The sequence below is a fragment of the Bos taurus genome, chromosome 10, assembly GCF_002263795.3.
Source record: "Bos taurus isolate L1 Dominette 01449 registration number 42190680 breed Hereford chromosome 10, ARS-UCD2.0, whole genome shotgun sequence".
NCBI lineage: Eukaryota > Metazoa > Chordata > Mammalia > Artiodactyla > Bovidae > Bos > Bos taurus.
In genome coordinates, this window is record NC_037337.1 from 88,181,069 (window position 1) to 88,196,718 (window position 15,650).

General features: G+C 51.2%; 1 long non-coding RNA gene across 1 annotated transcript; it reads right to left on the reverse strand.

Annotated features, from left to right (window-relative positions):
* Window positions 1-158: 158 nt before the first annotated feature.
* On the reverse strand, window positions 159-15,632 carry LOC132346424 (uncharacterized). Its single transcript, XR_009496254.1, has 3 exons — window positions 14,358-15,632; window positions 5,107-5,158; window positions 159-420 (listed from the first exon to the last, which is right to left on the reverse strand). It is a non-coding gene; the product is annotated as an uncharacterized lncRNA (long non-coding RNA).
* Between the last annotated feature and the right edge of the window lie 18 nt (window positions 15,633-15,650).

A 15,650-nucleotide genomic window follows, 5' to 3' on the forward strand; every position in this document is an offset into this window, starting at 1 on the left:
GCCCTGAGGCTAGGCTGGGGTTGCCATGGCAATGCCCTACCCCTGGACTGCCTCGTGGGCCCCACAAGCCACTGGAATGTCTCAGAAATCCCACCACTCAGGCTAGCATCCAAACCACCTCTCCCGGGCAGCCACTCTCATTATGAGCAACAGGAAAATCTTTTCAGATCGTGTTCTGATTTTCAGTTTGGAAAACAGATGGCCACCATTGCGAGGCCCCCATACGGCCTTTATTTCCCTCTTCGCTTCCATTCTGTCCTCTCTTTGTCAGTTTGCCCAAGAGCACGTGGTGGTTACAGACACAGACACAGCCTCGGCTCAAACTTTAGTTCTTCCACCTCCCAGACATTTGACCTTGGACTCGTCCTTGGGTTTGATTTCCTTCACCTTCAGGGGGATGATGATAATCATATCTGCATCCTTGATTTTTCACACAAATTAAAGAGACACTGAATCAGAATCAATGTCCCCTTCTCAGCAAGGTACCCTCTCCACTTAAAATTACAAACCTGTCCCCACCTCAGCACCCCTTTCCTCTTTCCCTTCTTTATTTTTCTCCAGCATCTATCACCAGCTTATGTACTGTTTCAGTTATTTTACTTTATTATGTTAATATTTTACTTACTGTACTATTTTTCTTTGATTGTTGGCTGTTTTCCCCTCCACTAGAATGTAAGCTCCATGAAGGCAGGGATTTTTTTATATGTCTGTTTCCATGGCTTGCCCCCTGTGTCTAGAACAGCGTCTTGTGCACAAAGAACACTCAAAATTTTTTCTTGAACAAACAGAAGAACAACGAGGATGGGCCAGTGGCCCAGGTGTTATTTCCAGGCTGCGATCTCGTGAGGCACCTGGCTGGCGCGGGCCAGCTTGTGGTTGGCTGGAAGCTGACTGAGACTATTGTCTTGTTGCTGTCACTTTCCTCTGCCCCCACCCACACCTTGGGGCTCCCTTTTGAAGGGGGCCCTGCAGAGAGCCGCCTGGGCTGAGACAGACAGCATCCTGACCCGACTCGGGAGCCAAGCCGGCCACTCTGGCTCCTGACCCACCCCACAGGACAAACCCCTGCTGCCAGGGCCTCCCTCCCCTTCTCTCCCCCACGCAGGAGGTTGAGTCAGGACAAAAGACTCTGAAGCAGTGGCCTCAGGCCACCCTCTCACTGCTCAGTCATCCTGCTTTGCCCGGGGCTGCCGCAGGAAGGAGCCCCAGGCCCGGGCCAGGCTGAGAGCTGTGCAGGTCCCCCAGGGCAGGGGGCCTGGGGGCCAGGAGCTGCCCTCCCTTACTGGGGTCCCTCTGCAGGCAGCTGGCAGGCTGCGTGCTCCCTGGGGTGACCTCCTTCCCAGGGCCACTTTCACTTTCTATTTTCCCCACCCCGAAGCTGGAAGGGCCAGGCCAGAGCCTCGGGACCAGCTCATGGAGATGGAGTGAGGGCTAGGGGAGCAGAAAGACTGGTCCTGGGGGAGAAAGAGGACTTAGCAGCTTCCTGTGCCCCGGGTGTACCCCTGGGAGTAAATCTCCACTAAGGATATTCCCTTATGGGCCTCCTTTGACAGGAATCCTTTCCAAAGCACTGATAAGTCATGATCCTTATCTTACTGGACCCACAGTCTGGGGCGGGGGGATGGAGAAGACAGGACTGACAAGTCAGAAGCAGGAAACATCCTCTGGGCTCAGAGGTGACACCACAGCCACACAGCCAGGACATGAACACTTTGTCTAGTTTCTGGACTGCAAGGAGATCCAACCAGTCCATCCTAAAGGAAAGCAGTCCCGAATATTCATTGGAAGGACTGATGCTGAAGCTGAAACTCCAATACTTTGGCCACCTGATGCAAAGAACTGACTCATTGGAAAAGACCTTGATGCTGGGAAAGATCGAAGGCAGGAGAAGGGGATGACAGGATGAGATGGTTGGATGGCATCACAGACTCAATGGGCATGAGTTTGAGTAAAAACGGAGAGTTGGTGATGGACAGGGAGGCCTGGCGTGCTACAGTCCACGGGGTCACAAAGAGTCGGACACAACTGAGCGACTGAACTGATGGACTGACCTCACTGTAACCAGTGGTCAGCCTCTGAACAGGGAGCCCTGCTCAGGCCCTGTTGGCCTCAGAGGAAACTGAGGCTTGTGGCCTGGCAGGACCTGGAATGGAAATGGGGTTGGCACCTCCCAGAGGCTCCTTACAGAAAGGAGTTCTCCACTTCTGGATTCCCAGGCAGGCCAGGTGTGTCTCAAGAGAGGAAGTGACATCTGGGTAGTGGGGGACCCAGAGTCATCAATAACACAGAAGAGAAAGTGTACTCATTCTTATTTTCTGAAAGTGAAAGTCGCTCAGTTGTGTCCGACTCTTTGTGACCCTATGGACTATACAGTCCATGGAATTCTCCAGGCCAAAACACTCGAGTGGATAGCTTTTCCCTCTTCCAGGGAATCTTCCCAACCCAGGGGTCGAACCAGGGTCTCCCACATTGCAGGTGGATTCTTTACCAGCTGAGCCACCAGGGAAGCCCAAGAATACTGGAGTGGGTAGCCTATCCCTTCTCCAGTGGATCTTTCTGACCCAGGAATCCAACCGGGGTCTCCTGCATTGCAGGCAGATTCTTTACCAACTGAGCTAAAGGCACAGAGAGAGGAAAAGTTCTCTGCCGGGTCTGGATTACTCCAGAGCCGTCCTGCTGCTCTTGGGCTGGGTCTACCCTGGTAGCTCACACCCATAGGCCTGCCCCTGTACCTGACGCAGTCTCTGCACGCCCGCCCTTTGAGGTCTTGTGTTCCCTTTTAGGCCTCCCCTCATCTGCACACTCATGGATTAATTGTTACTAAGAACCACTTGTCCCAGACACTGTTCTAGGGACTGGGGACACAGGGAGGGTCACACAAAACAGAAAAGGTCTTTGCTGTCAAGAAGCTTTTATGGTGACCAGTAACCTGGTTGTCTACTGGTTAGGATTCCAGGCTTTCACTTGGTGATCTGGGTTCAGTCCCTGGTGGGGGAAGATACTGTAAGCCATGTGGTTCGGCCTATGTATATACGTGTGTGTGCTCACTTGTGTCCGACTCTCTGTGACCCCATGGACTGTAGCCCGCCAGGCTCCTCTGTCCATGGGATTCTCCAGCCAAGAATACTGGAGTGGGTTGCCATGTCCTTCTCCAGAGGATCTTCCCCACCCAGGGATCGAACCCTCGTCTCTTGTGTCTCCTACATTGGCAGGTGGATTCTTTACCACTGAGCAATCTGGGAAGCCATATGTATCTATAAGGAGCTATAAAAGCTCCATAAAGGAGGGAGGAGTAGACAGACAAGAAAGAAGTAAATGGACGAACAAAAAGATAAATCCAGGTAGCAGTAGATGCCATGAAGGAAATAAAGTAGAGGATGTGCGTGGAGCGTGACTGGCAGCAGGACAGTAAGGGACAGGCTGTCTGAGGAGGCGACAGACATTTACCCAGAGGCTGGGGCAGCCGGGCAAAGGTGGGGCGAGGACAAAGTCTCTGAGGTTCGAACAAGCCCAAAGCAGGGCTGCCTGCCCGGAACAACCCCCATTCATGCACGTTGTCCTGGTGTCGTTTTTTTAATAGTGAAATTTAATTTCACTGTCAAGAGCGACCCACTTGGAAGATGCTCCTCACCAGCGGTTGCATTTATTATTGGTGCAGCGGGAAGCTGTTGGAGGAACTCATGTGATTGATGTCTTGAAAAGATCTCACTGGGGCATAGTGGGGCCAGATCTCAGGGGGCAAGAGGCCAGAACGGCCCGGCCAGGCGTGGCTGCGGCCGCTCAGGCTGCTGTGATGTGCCCTCGCACTGGATTCCACTGGGCAGCGGGGTGGGGTGGGTGGGGCAGTGTTAGAGACTGGAGAAGGACCGGAGGATCAGTGCCCCTTCCCCCAGCCAGCCCTGGCCATTCCTGAGCCGAACCTCAGCACTCAGGGGTCTCCCCCGTGCACCGTCCCGGCCTCCACTGTGGTAGAGCCCCGCCACAGCGGGGAGGGCCAGGCCCCTGTCTGCCTCCCCACCTGCATCCAGCCCCACCCTCCCACACTAGCTGGGCCCACCCCTCCTCCCTGCAGGAAGCCGGCTGGCAGTCCTGCTGCTTGACCTTGAGCGGCAGGTCCGGTGTTTGCAAAGTCAAAGTGAGTCACTTCCTCCCTGGGGCCTCCCCCTCCGCGGGCAGCCGGCGCTCCCTGCCCCCTCGCCCACTGGGGCTGGCGCTGGCACGACGCAGTCCGCATGCTAAGCGCTCCCGCCCGAACCCGCTGCCCCGGGCTCATTTGTCACCCGCTGCTGACTCAGCGTTTCTGGGGAAGGCTTTCCTTTCACCTTAGAGGAGGAGGCCGGGAAATGAGGCGGCCCTGGCTGCTCCTTCCCTTCCCTCCAGGACATGTGTGCGCGTGGGAGTCTCCCTCTCTATGCCTGTGTGCGTGAGTCTGTGTGTCACTGGGTCTGTGGATGTCTGAGGTGTGTCAATGTGCGCGTGCACCTCTGGGTCTGTGTGCGTCTTCTAGGTGCATGTGCGTATGTGTGTGTGTGTGTCTTGTTGAGTGCATGTGTGCTCAGTCGTGTCCGACTCTTTTCAACTCCATGGACTGTAGCCCGCAGTCTCCTCTGTCCATGGGTCTCTCCAGGCAAGAATAGAGTGGGTTGCCATTTCCTCCTCCAGGGGATCTTCCCAACCCAGGGGTCGAACCAATGTCTCTTACATCTCCTGCATTGCAGGCAGGCTCTTTACCACTAGCGCCACCTGTGCTGAGGTCCTTGTACGTGTCTGGCGGGGTATGTGGGACTCTGCCCTGTGTGTGTGTGTCTGGGTGTCGTATACCGTGTGGGCGTCTAGGTGAGTGTGTGTGGACTTCCCTATCACACTGCAGGCCTTTCCCCTCCTCTTTCCTTCAGGCCCAGCATCCTCCCGCCAGACCGCTCCCTGACTCCCAGAATGACCCTTACCTGACCTCCCCCGGTGCCTGCAGCCCCATCTCCCACCTGCACCCTCTGTCCACTGTCCTCTAAACACAGGACCTCGGGGATTAAAAACACAAGCTCTGGAATCAGACAGATCTCGGTTTCAGCCTTGGCTCTGTCGCTTGACCTTGATTGAGATCCTTACCTTTCCTGAGCCTCCGTCTCCTCACTCATACAGCAGACGTGATCATATCTCCCTAAAAGAGATAATCTCATGATAAAAGTGAAAGTGTTAGTCGCTCAGTTACTGACTCTTTGCAACCCCATAAACTGTGTAGCTCACCAGGCTGTCCATGGAATTCTCCAGGCAAGAATACTGGAGTGGGTTGCCATGCCCTTTTCCAGGGGATCTTCCCAACCCAGGGATGAAACCTGGGTCTCCTGAATTATGGGCCTCTTCTGCAATTCCTTACTGTCTGAGCCACCAGGGAAGCCCATCTCATGATGGAGCCTGGCAGATCGCATGCTGCAAAGGGTAGCTGCTATTTCTTCCTAAAGCAATTGGCCCAGTGTCAGGCACACAGCCAGGGTCTAATGAACAGCAAGCACTCAAGAACAAAAGCACTGTGAGGCCATCTCTTTGGCCACTGGGGAAGGGAGAGGCGTGGAAGATGGTGACCTGGATTGGGAGCTGGGCAGGAGCCATGTGCATGACAGCTAAAGCGAGGAAAGACAAGTGGTGACCTGATTTACTACTGCCTGGGGCAGTCAAGGAAGCGAGGGAGGAAACCAAAGTCCAGGAGCTTGGAGCTGCCCTGCCCTAATCTTCAAACTGAGTGCTACCTGACACCCCAGCTCCAGAGAGGGCCTAAGGGGAGGAGCAGAACTCCTCCCCCAGCCCGCCCCCAGAGGAGCCCTCCCTCTGTGTTCCTGGGAGCACCCTCACATCCATTTGTCTAGATCTTCTTAACAACCCTGTGAAGGAGATTCCTAGCATCCCCATTTTGCAGCTAGGAAAACTGAGACTCTAGGAGGTTAAGTTCCAAGATCACAGGGCTGACGTGGCGGAAAGAACCATGGTGTTCCAGTTCCCAGTCCTGAATGTCTACACCATCTGCCCTCTTCCTGCACACACACACATACACCAGCTTAGACTTCAGATGGCCCTCCACCCCCACCCACAGGCACCCACATATGCTGGCACCACACTCTCTAGCACCAGCTCCTATAGCAAATTCCTCCCAGGCCCAATTCCTGCCCTCCTTTGTTAAAAGTAGACTTTCTTGGGACTTCCCTGGTGGTCCAGTGGCTAAGATAGGGTGCTCCCCGCTCACACACAGTCCCAAAGGCTACCAGACCTCCATTGTAGCTAAGTCAATACCATCAGATGCTACCAAAGACCTAGACACCCCCAGGCACTCCACGGCCACCACGCTCTGCCCTAGCCCTGCCTCTACCTCTCCCGGGGAAACCAGCAGACAATGGGCCATGTGGGCAGGTGACACAACCAGGCGTCTGGTTGCCTGGAGATGGGACTTAGAAACAAGCCTAAAGGAGAAAGGGGCACCGGAAAGCTTCTCTGTATCCTGATTGGCCCTTCTTGCTCCAGGAACTCTAGTACCACACTGGAGACAGGACACTAGTTCTCTTCTCAGCTCAGGCCTGGATTTCTAGGTGAGGCCAGGAGTCATTTCCGCTTTGGGGGCCTGGGGCTCATGGGGAGAAAAGGGATGATATGCATCTCTGGCCGTCCTGATTCACAGGGTTATCCAAGCATGAGGTGGGGCCTTTTGCAAAGCAGACATGCCCATTTCTGTCCAGACACAGTTCAGGCGGGCAGTGGGCGGCTGCAGCCTGTCCTTACATGGGGCTGAAGGGGCCCAGCCACCCAGTGACTCACTCACTTACCCTGCCAGCTGAAACCTAGGCCCCACCCTTCCCTTCTCCTGCCACCCACAAAGCCCCTTCACATAGCAGTCTCAGAGACTAAGGTAAGGAGAAACATTTCCAAAGGTTGGCAGATGACAACCAAAGGCAAAAAAACCCCCAAAAAGCCAAGTGATCGCTTAACCAACTCTGGAACCACCTAGCTCTAGGTTTCCTGGTGTGTGATTTCATCAGCCAACCCCTTACTGTTGCTTAAGTATTTTATTTTTGCAATAATCTTGCAACCCAGAGTGGCCCATCCCCCACCCTCACCTGACCACCCAATATAAACCTGGTGGGCTTCCTGTGTTATTCTTATCTCGCATAATCTGCCGGTAACACGGCTCCCTGCCTATCCTGAAGGTCCTGGGATCAGATGAACAGATGAGATATCCTGATGAAGGTGGTGACTTCGAGGACTGCAGATCTGGTGGAAGGTGTGTTAGTAAGTAGACCATGGAGAAAGGAACTCAGCAGAAACAAATTCCAGTTGTCAAGGGTTGAAGACCCTGCACAGTGAAGAACCAACATCCCCAGTGCAACCGGACTGAAACCCACTAGTGGATCAAGAAATCAGTTCAGTGGATTGCATTCAGAATTTTTTAAAAAAAGAAATAGAAAGGAAAAACATGAGCATGGGTTACATATGATAAAAAGAAAAGAGGGTCAGATGATAAAGAATCTACCTGCAATACATGAGACTCGGGTTCGATCCCTGGGTCTGGAAGATCCCCTGGAGGAGGAAATAAATGGCAACCCACTCCAGTATTCTTGCCTGGAGAAGAATCCCATGAATAGAGGAGCCTGGTGGGCTGTAGTCCATGGGGTTGCAAAGAGTTGGATACGACTGAGCAACTAACACTTACCTATAGTTTCCTACAGCTTGTTTCAGGGTATGTAAACACTCATGCGAAATGCATTTCTCACTGAGGATGTTGATTTTAAGTTTGGAAGACTTAGCTCTGGATATAAAGGCATGAATCTCACAGGGCGCCCTATTTGCATATGAGGGTCAGGGGTCTCTTGGTCCTGACATTTGGTTCCAGCCTCCCCAGGAGGGTCTGTGGGGAGCAGTGGACACCCACTTTCCTAAGCACAGGACGTTTCCCCTTTATACCTCGCCATGCTCATTCTCGCTGCTTTCCTCAGCAGGAGGGGAGGGCTGGGGATACTAGTTCTGGAATCCCCACCTCTGGAATGTTTTCCTGTTTCCCAAGAACCTCCACTTTGCCTTTCAGAGGACGAGATGGTTGGATGGCATCACTGACTCGATAGACATTAGTTTGAATAAGCTTTGGGAGTTGGTGATGGACAGAGGCCTGGAGTGTTACAGTCCACGGGGTGGCAAAGAGTCGGACACGACTGAGCGACTGAACTGAATTGAACTGAAGAACCTCCACTGGGCAAAGTAATCAAGGTCTTTGGATACAAGGTTGTTTCAGAGCCTTCCCTGTGGGGAGTACCAACCTGTCCCGTCCCTCGTCCTAAGATCCTGCAGAGAGGCCAAGGCCAGCCTCCATGGAAGTCAGGAAACACAGGTTTGGCCCCTGGGAAAGCCTTTGCTCAGATGCCTTCCCTTCCCATTTCCATAATTTGGCAGAATCTTGAACATAGTGGGGCGGGACAGAGAAAAAACTAGAAAGCTCGACTTCTGCCACCAGGGCCGGAAGCCCCACTGTGGCCCCAGCTGGTGGTTAGCCCCTGTTTGTCATTTTGCAAATCTGGTCTACCCACCTCCGGTGAAAACTCCCAGCATCACCCCAGGGGGCAATGACTAATTACAAAACACATTTTTCTCTCTGTTTCATTTCGCTTGCTTGCTTCCCCGCCCACAGCGCCACCCCCGCACAAGCCGACGACTCCCTCGCTAGACTGGGTTGAATGAACTCTTGGCCGGCCCCTCCTCCCCAGTCTGCACCCTCTGGGCGCTTTCCTCCCGACTCAGCTTTACTTTCACTTTCTAGTCGCTCTCACTCTCCATCTGCTTCTTAACCCTGGTGCCCTGGCCGTTTTCTCAACGTGAGGGCCGCTGCTGAAGCCCTGAGCTGCACCCAGTTAGTAAGGTATTTGATTCAACACCTGTCCACAAATATTTATCCAATGCATTCTGTCCCAGGCTTCAAGTGATCCATACTAGGGACCTGGGCAAGGTTCTGCACACCCAGCTTCTAGAAGCCTGATGACACAGAGACACAATCAAGCAAGTAGAAACAGTGCACAAAGGCTCTGTGGCTTGATCCATGGTGCGAGGGAGGCCACGGAGAGGGGACAGCTAAGCCATCCTGGGGCAGCCAGGGAGGGCTCCCTGGAGGCAGGGAGAAGTCTGCACTGAGGCCTGAAGGCCTTGGAATTGGCTGTTAGCCAGAGGAAGAAAGAGAGGCGTAATTCCAAGCCAAAGGAGCTGCCTATGAGTGGTACCATCTTTGGTGAGGTGGCTGGAGCCCATCGAGAGGGGAGCAGCGTAAGGAACTTGGGTCCCCAAAGGCAGGAAGAAGGGAGATCTAAAAGAACCTTGAAAGCTTGCTAAGCCATTTGGATTCTGTCCTGAAGGTGATGGGGAGCCCTGGGAAGGTCTTAAGTCAGAGGGACATAACCGCATCCATGGGTTAGAGGACAAGACTGAACACTGAGATATGAGTCAGGAGGTGGTAGTTGCAATGGGAGGAAGTGAATGGACCTGAGAGATACTGAGAAGGCAGAATCTATTAGATACGGAGGTTAGGGAAAGGAAGCAGGCAGGGGTGACCCAGAGTTCTTGCTTAAACGGTGGTCCTCTCTGTTCCCTACCAGAAGAAGAGATGGGTGGCAGGGTAGTGGGTGGATACAAAGGTCCGTATAGTCAAGACTATGGTTTTTCCAGTACTCATGTATGGATGTGAGAGCTGGACGATAAAGAAAGCTGAGCACCGAAGAACTGGTGCTTTTGAACTGTGGTGTTGGAGAAGACTCTTGAGAGTCTCCTGGACTACAAGTGAAGAAGGAATTCATAGGACTCCATCTTAGGCCTGTTCATGCTGATCATGCTTGGCCACCTTTCCAATGGACTCTGAACTCTGTTTTTAGTGCCTATGAAAACAACAACAGAAGGATAAGACCCCCTCCAGACAGGGGAACCTTGAAGATTGTATCTAGGTTACTGATCGCCTAAGAGAAACCAAACACTAATCACCCCTTCCTCCAGACAGGCCATAAATTTTTCTGTGTCTATCGGAGTGTAACCTCAGGTTTACTGATTATTGGCTAATTGTTTGACTGTTTGAGCACATGAGCACATAGCACGTGAATGATGGGTTATTGGGATTGTATTTTCCTTGGTTGATGTAAGTCTCAAGGAATTTGGAGTGGTGGGTTCAGACACGTACACGTGGGGTATAAAAGATTTTCACAAATGCTGGTCGGGGTCCTTGGCTAAGAGGCGACTCTGCCTTGGGCCCGCCAGTGTAGTAAACTGCACTCCACTATCTGCATTGTCCTTCTGAGTGAGTTTGTTTCCCGCAACGCGTGGCTACAACACAATGAGATCCAACCAGTCCATCCTAAAGGAGATCAGCCCTGAATATTCATTGGAAGGACTGATGCTGAAGCTAAAGCTCCCATGCCTTGGCCACCTGATGAGAACAGCTGACTCACTGGAAAAGACCCTGATGCTGGGAAAGGTTGAAGGTGGGAGGAGAAGGGGATGACAGGATGAGTTGGTTGGATGGCATCACTGACGTGGTGGACGTGAGTTTGAGTAAACTCCGGGAGTTGGTGATGGACAGGGAGGCCTGGCATGCTGTCGTCCATGGGGTCGCAAAGTTGGACACGACTGAGCAACTGAACTGAACTGAGGGGGTGGATGACAAAGTCCTTCTGGACAAGTTGAATTTTACATGCCTGTGGCACACTGAGCTTTTGGCTACTTGCTCTGTACCCCTGAACAGGGGCAGAGTTCTAGATTGGCACTGCCACCCACCCATGATGGTAATGGAAGACAGGGTGAGGTGCAGTGTGAGCAGGAGTGAAGGTCTACAGTAGAGAAGTCACTGCAGGAGGATGACACGCCACCAGCAAAGGACCATCAAGGGAGAGCCAAGAGGGGAGGTGGACAGCTCAGGGTGGCTTGGAGGAAACCCGAAGCTTCCAGGGGAGGGATGTGGTCTGGGTGTGGCCTGTTGCTGCGGGGGCAGGAAGATGAGGCCAGCAAAGCTTCCTTGAGTTGGAGGGATGTGTTGACAGTGAGAGCAGTTTCGGTGGTGGTGGTGGCAGAGAGCAGTTTTGGTTTCGAGGTTGGAGAGCAGCAGGGAGAGAGGCGAGCCGTCTGAGGTTAGGTCAGCTCAGTGGGGGGCCTGGTGGGCCCCAGATATCCTCTTCACCTTCTGGTAAAGTGTCATGGAAATAGCTTTACATTTCTTAAGAGAGTCTTTCTCATTTTATGCCCACCCCTGGGGGCCACGTGGAACCTAACAGGGCCCTGCTGCTGCTGCTAAGTCACTTCAGTCGTGTCCAACTCTGTGCGACCCCATAGACGGCAGCCCACCAGGCTCCCCTGTCCCTGGGATTCTCCAGGCAAGAACACTGGAGTGGGTTGCCATTTCCTTCTCCAATGCAGGAAAGTGAAAAGTGAAAGTGAAGTCGCTCAGTCATGTCCGACCCTCAGCGACCCCATGGACTGCAGCCCACCAGGCTCCTCCGTCCATGGGATTTTCCAGGCAAGAGTACTGGAGTGGGGTGTACTGGAGTGGAGGAGTACTGGAGTGGGGTGTACTGGAGTGGGGTGTACTGGAGTGGAGGAGTACTGGAGTGGGGTGTACTGGAGTGGGGTGTACTGGAGTGGAGGAGTACTGGAGTGGGGTGTACTGGAGTGGAGGAGTACTGGAGTGGGGTGTACTGGAGTGGAGGAGTACTGGAGTGGGGTGCCATTGCCTTCTCGGAACAGGGCCTTGCCCCCTCCCATTCCAGAGTCGGTCCAAGAAGTATTCACCAGCCACACTCAGCCCCCTGTTCCCTAGATTAAACACTCCCACTGCTCTGCATTCGTTTCTTCCTCTGTTCTCAGGCCTCTTTCTGCCATGGGTAGCTCTCTTGTGACCACAGTACAGTTTTGTTGGCTCTTAGCATCATCTGAACATGGCCCACTGGCTACATTCTGCCAGTGTGCAGGGTAGGGCCATCACCTCCCTCTGTTTAAATGTCATTTTATGCAAAGCTGCCCCTCTCGGGGTACACTCCCTCCATCACAGATCTAACTCCAAGACTGAAAGAGAAGCTGAGATTCTCTCAGACCCAGACTAGAGTTAAGTGTCTTAATTTGATAACAGTCACAGAGAGTGAGGACAGTCAGGAGACTGAGGGCAGTCACAGAACTCGAGATTGGCGCATGGACAGAGTCACCAGCCCATGCCATGGGCACAGCCAGCAATGGACTGGGGTAAGCTTGCAGTTGTGGTGGTGGTGGCTGCTCCTACAGTTTTGGGGGGTGGCAAACCATCAGTCCGAGAGCGGTCAGTGGGAGCATACAGTGGTAGAAATATTTGGCGGCGGGTATCAAAAAGAATTCAATCCAGGACATCCCTGGTGGTCAAGTGGTTAAGAATCCACCTTGCATTTCAGGGGACGTGGGTTCGATCCCTGGTCGGAGAACTAAGATCTCACATGCCACAGAGCAACTACACCCACTCCTGAAGCCCGCCAACCACAACTAGAGAATCCTTGTACTGCATGAAAGATCCCACATGATGCAACAAGGATCCCATGTGCTAAGACCCAACACAGCCAAATAAATAAAAAGAATTCAATCCCCCCAAAATACAGGGCTGCTGATAGAAAAAAGTGTAAGGATGTTGTAGCAGAGGTAGCTAATTATTCCATAATTTATTTTCTCCTCCTCTTCTTTTAGCAATAGAACCCCCAACTTTTTGTGGGGCACATCCTACTGGAATGTGATTCCATTTCCAGTTGGGTGTGGCCCCATGACCAAGTTCTGGCAAAAGTGGGTGTGAGCAAAGTGATGTGTACCTTGTGGGTGGTGTGCTTGGGGGGAAGTGACCTTCCATTTTTCCTCTCTTCCACTTCCAGTGGCTGGAATATGGACCCAGAAAGTGTGGTGTTGAGTTTTCTTCAATCTCATAGACAAGGGCATCAAGATAAAGGTGATTTGCATCCCCGACTAAAGCAGAGCCACCCTGTCCACCATGAATGCTTAAACACCTGCTGAAGCTGAAGAGAGAACTCCTGTGTTTAAGCACCTGTTACTGTGGGTCTTTGTTAAAGAACTGCATCCTAGCTAGTACAGACATTCATTTCAACATTGTAAGTTGTTCTGCTTTTTTTTAAACAGAAATGCCTAAATGTCTATCAGAGAGAAAGCGAGCAAAGGAGCCATGGTAACTCCACACAATTAAGAACGTGAAATCACTTTAAAAAGAGAGAAATAGATGTATCTATAGGAACAACGTTCCTGATAGACTATTAAAATGAAAAGTGCGAGTGATAGGAGAATGTAGCAGATGCTTGTGGTTTGCAGGGTTTCTGGGGACAAGTTACTTCCTTTCTCTCCTGTAGAAGATACAGGGGACACATTCTGCCTTGCCTTGGATGGTGTGATCTGAGGAGGGAGGTCTGGTACAGCCTTTTTGTTCCACCCAGGAAGACCCTGGAGTTGGTGAAGGTGAAGTCAGTGGAGGTGAATGGAGCCTAAAGAGAAAGTCCACATATCAAAGGACAGAAAAGAGTCAGAGAGCCAGGTCTACAGGGAGACTAAGGGGCTAAACAGAAGTCAGTGTGCAGTTACTGAGTCTTCAAACTGTTTATCAGTTTAAGTCAATTTTAGCTAGGTTTTCTTTGGCTTTATAAATATGACTTCTTTTAAGAATATTTATTATAGTCTATTAATAAACCAAATACTTTAAAATCTCAGTTTCCTTAAAAACAGATTAAAGAAGTGATGATAACTTCTAACGGTGAAATTCTATGCAGCCAAAAATTTTTTTAAAACTATACATGTGGTGAAATAAAAAGATATAGGTATTTCAAGATATTTCATTAGGTAAAAAAAAGGGTGGAGAAGATTCTGTCAAGTGTACTACCATTTGTGTGAGAAAAAATAAAAGTCTGAGCGAATATGTTTCTTAAAATGCTTGAAGTATCTCTTGAAGTATACTCAAGAAATTGATAACAATAAGAACTTAAATAGTGAGAACACTGAGGAGAGAAGAATGCTAATTTTTCACTCTCTACCTCCTTACTTTTTGAATTTTATACCATGTGTATGTAATACCTGTTCAGAAAATAAAGTTAGTTTTAAAAAATTTAAAAAGAAGACTCGTAAGGGAAAGAGTGTGCCCACGGGACAGTTTTATAATTGTCACACGTACCTGCACGCACGTGAAAGTCGCGTGTCTAGATTTCCTAGAAGTCTGGAATGATAGGCACCGAACTGTTAACAGTGGTTACCCCCAAGGAGAGAAGCTGGACCCTGTGTGTGCCGGGGAGCAGGGTAGGGTGGGGGTGTGTGTGCCGTGGGGAATGCCTTATCAACTGGGAACTCACCCCACTCTAACATTTTCTTGCCAGGTGCTGTTCTGCACAAATATCCGTTTGCTTAATCCTCATCCTAGGAGCACCTCCATCACCTCCGCTTAATAGATGGGGAGAGAGGCTGAAAGGAGCTGCTGGGAAGGGCAGAGCGGGCTGGCACTTGAGCTGAGACCATTTGGCTTCAGGTGACCCATCCTGACACAAGGCATTTTCCCACCTTTGTGACCCCCTGGGTGGGGCTGTTGGGTCCTTTGTCACGGAGCCCCTCACACAAACACCTCAAGGGCTCCAGCGAGGGCTCTGGGGAGGGCAGCAACCCCACCAGAGTCTCTTGCTCCTCCCAGCAGGCAGCTGACAGATACCACTTCCCTCGCCCTCCCCATCTGGAAGACAGGAAACTGGAGGCTAAGCCTCATGGGACTGCATTTTGTTTAAGCTTTGTTAACACTCCTCCGTTTACATTGGGAAACGTATAAGAAATTGGTAATACCCAATGCAGATGAGGTTATGAGGAGGATAACATAGTGGGTCTACGGATAACATCGGTGGGTCTGCAAAGGATCTGGGGGAGATGGCTGGACAAAATCCATTCCATTTAGAGAAGCACAGGCTTCAGAACTAGCCATTCCACTTTTAGGAAGGCATCTGACAGAACCGTTGAACAAGTATGCTGACCGTAGTGGTCCCATAAATCATAGCAGGCTCTGGAATTCTAGGCAGCTGTCAAAAGGAATAAAGTAACTCTGACTTAGGAACAGGCACAGAACATGTCTGTGGTGTAGTATTTAAAACACAAGTTGCAAAATAATATGTAGAGAATAATCCGTTTTTTTAAAAGCAATAAAAATAATGTATATAGAAAACACATATATATAGAAAATGGTCTGAAAGCACATATGCCAAAATGATGATAGTGGAAAGTAGAATTCAGGAGGAAATTGAAGGTGAAAAAGAACTTTTCATTTTTCATCTGTATGCTTCAATATTGTCCATGTTTTTACAAACATATCTTAGCTTTGTAATCAAAACTGTTTTAAAAACAGGAGCTAATAAATGATTTTTTCATGGGCCAAGCATCAGCTTGCCAACTGTGCCCTCTCCCTCATTGCCCCCTCCCTTCCACATGCTGTCTCATCCTCTCCTGTTTGCTATCTTTGGACCGAAGGCCTCTGAGCTGGCTGCAAGGCTCCAGAGCCCCTCTAAACCACACTCACTAATCTCTCCCTAATCCTGGCTCCCCAGCAGCTCAGACCGGCTGCTGTCTGCTCCTGTGGGAGGTGCACAGGAGTCCCCTTGGTTTATACC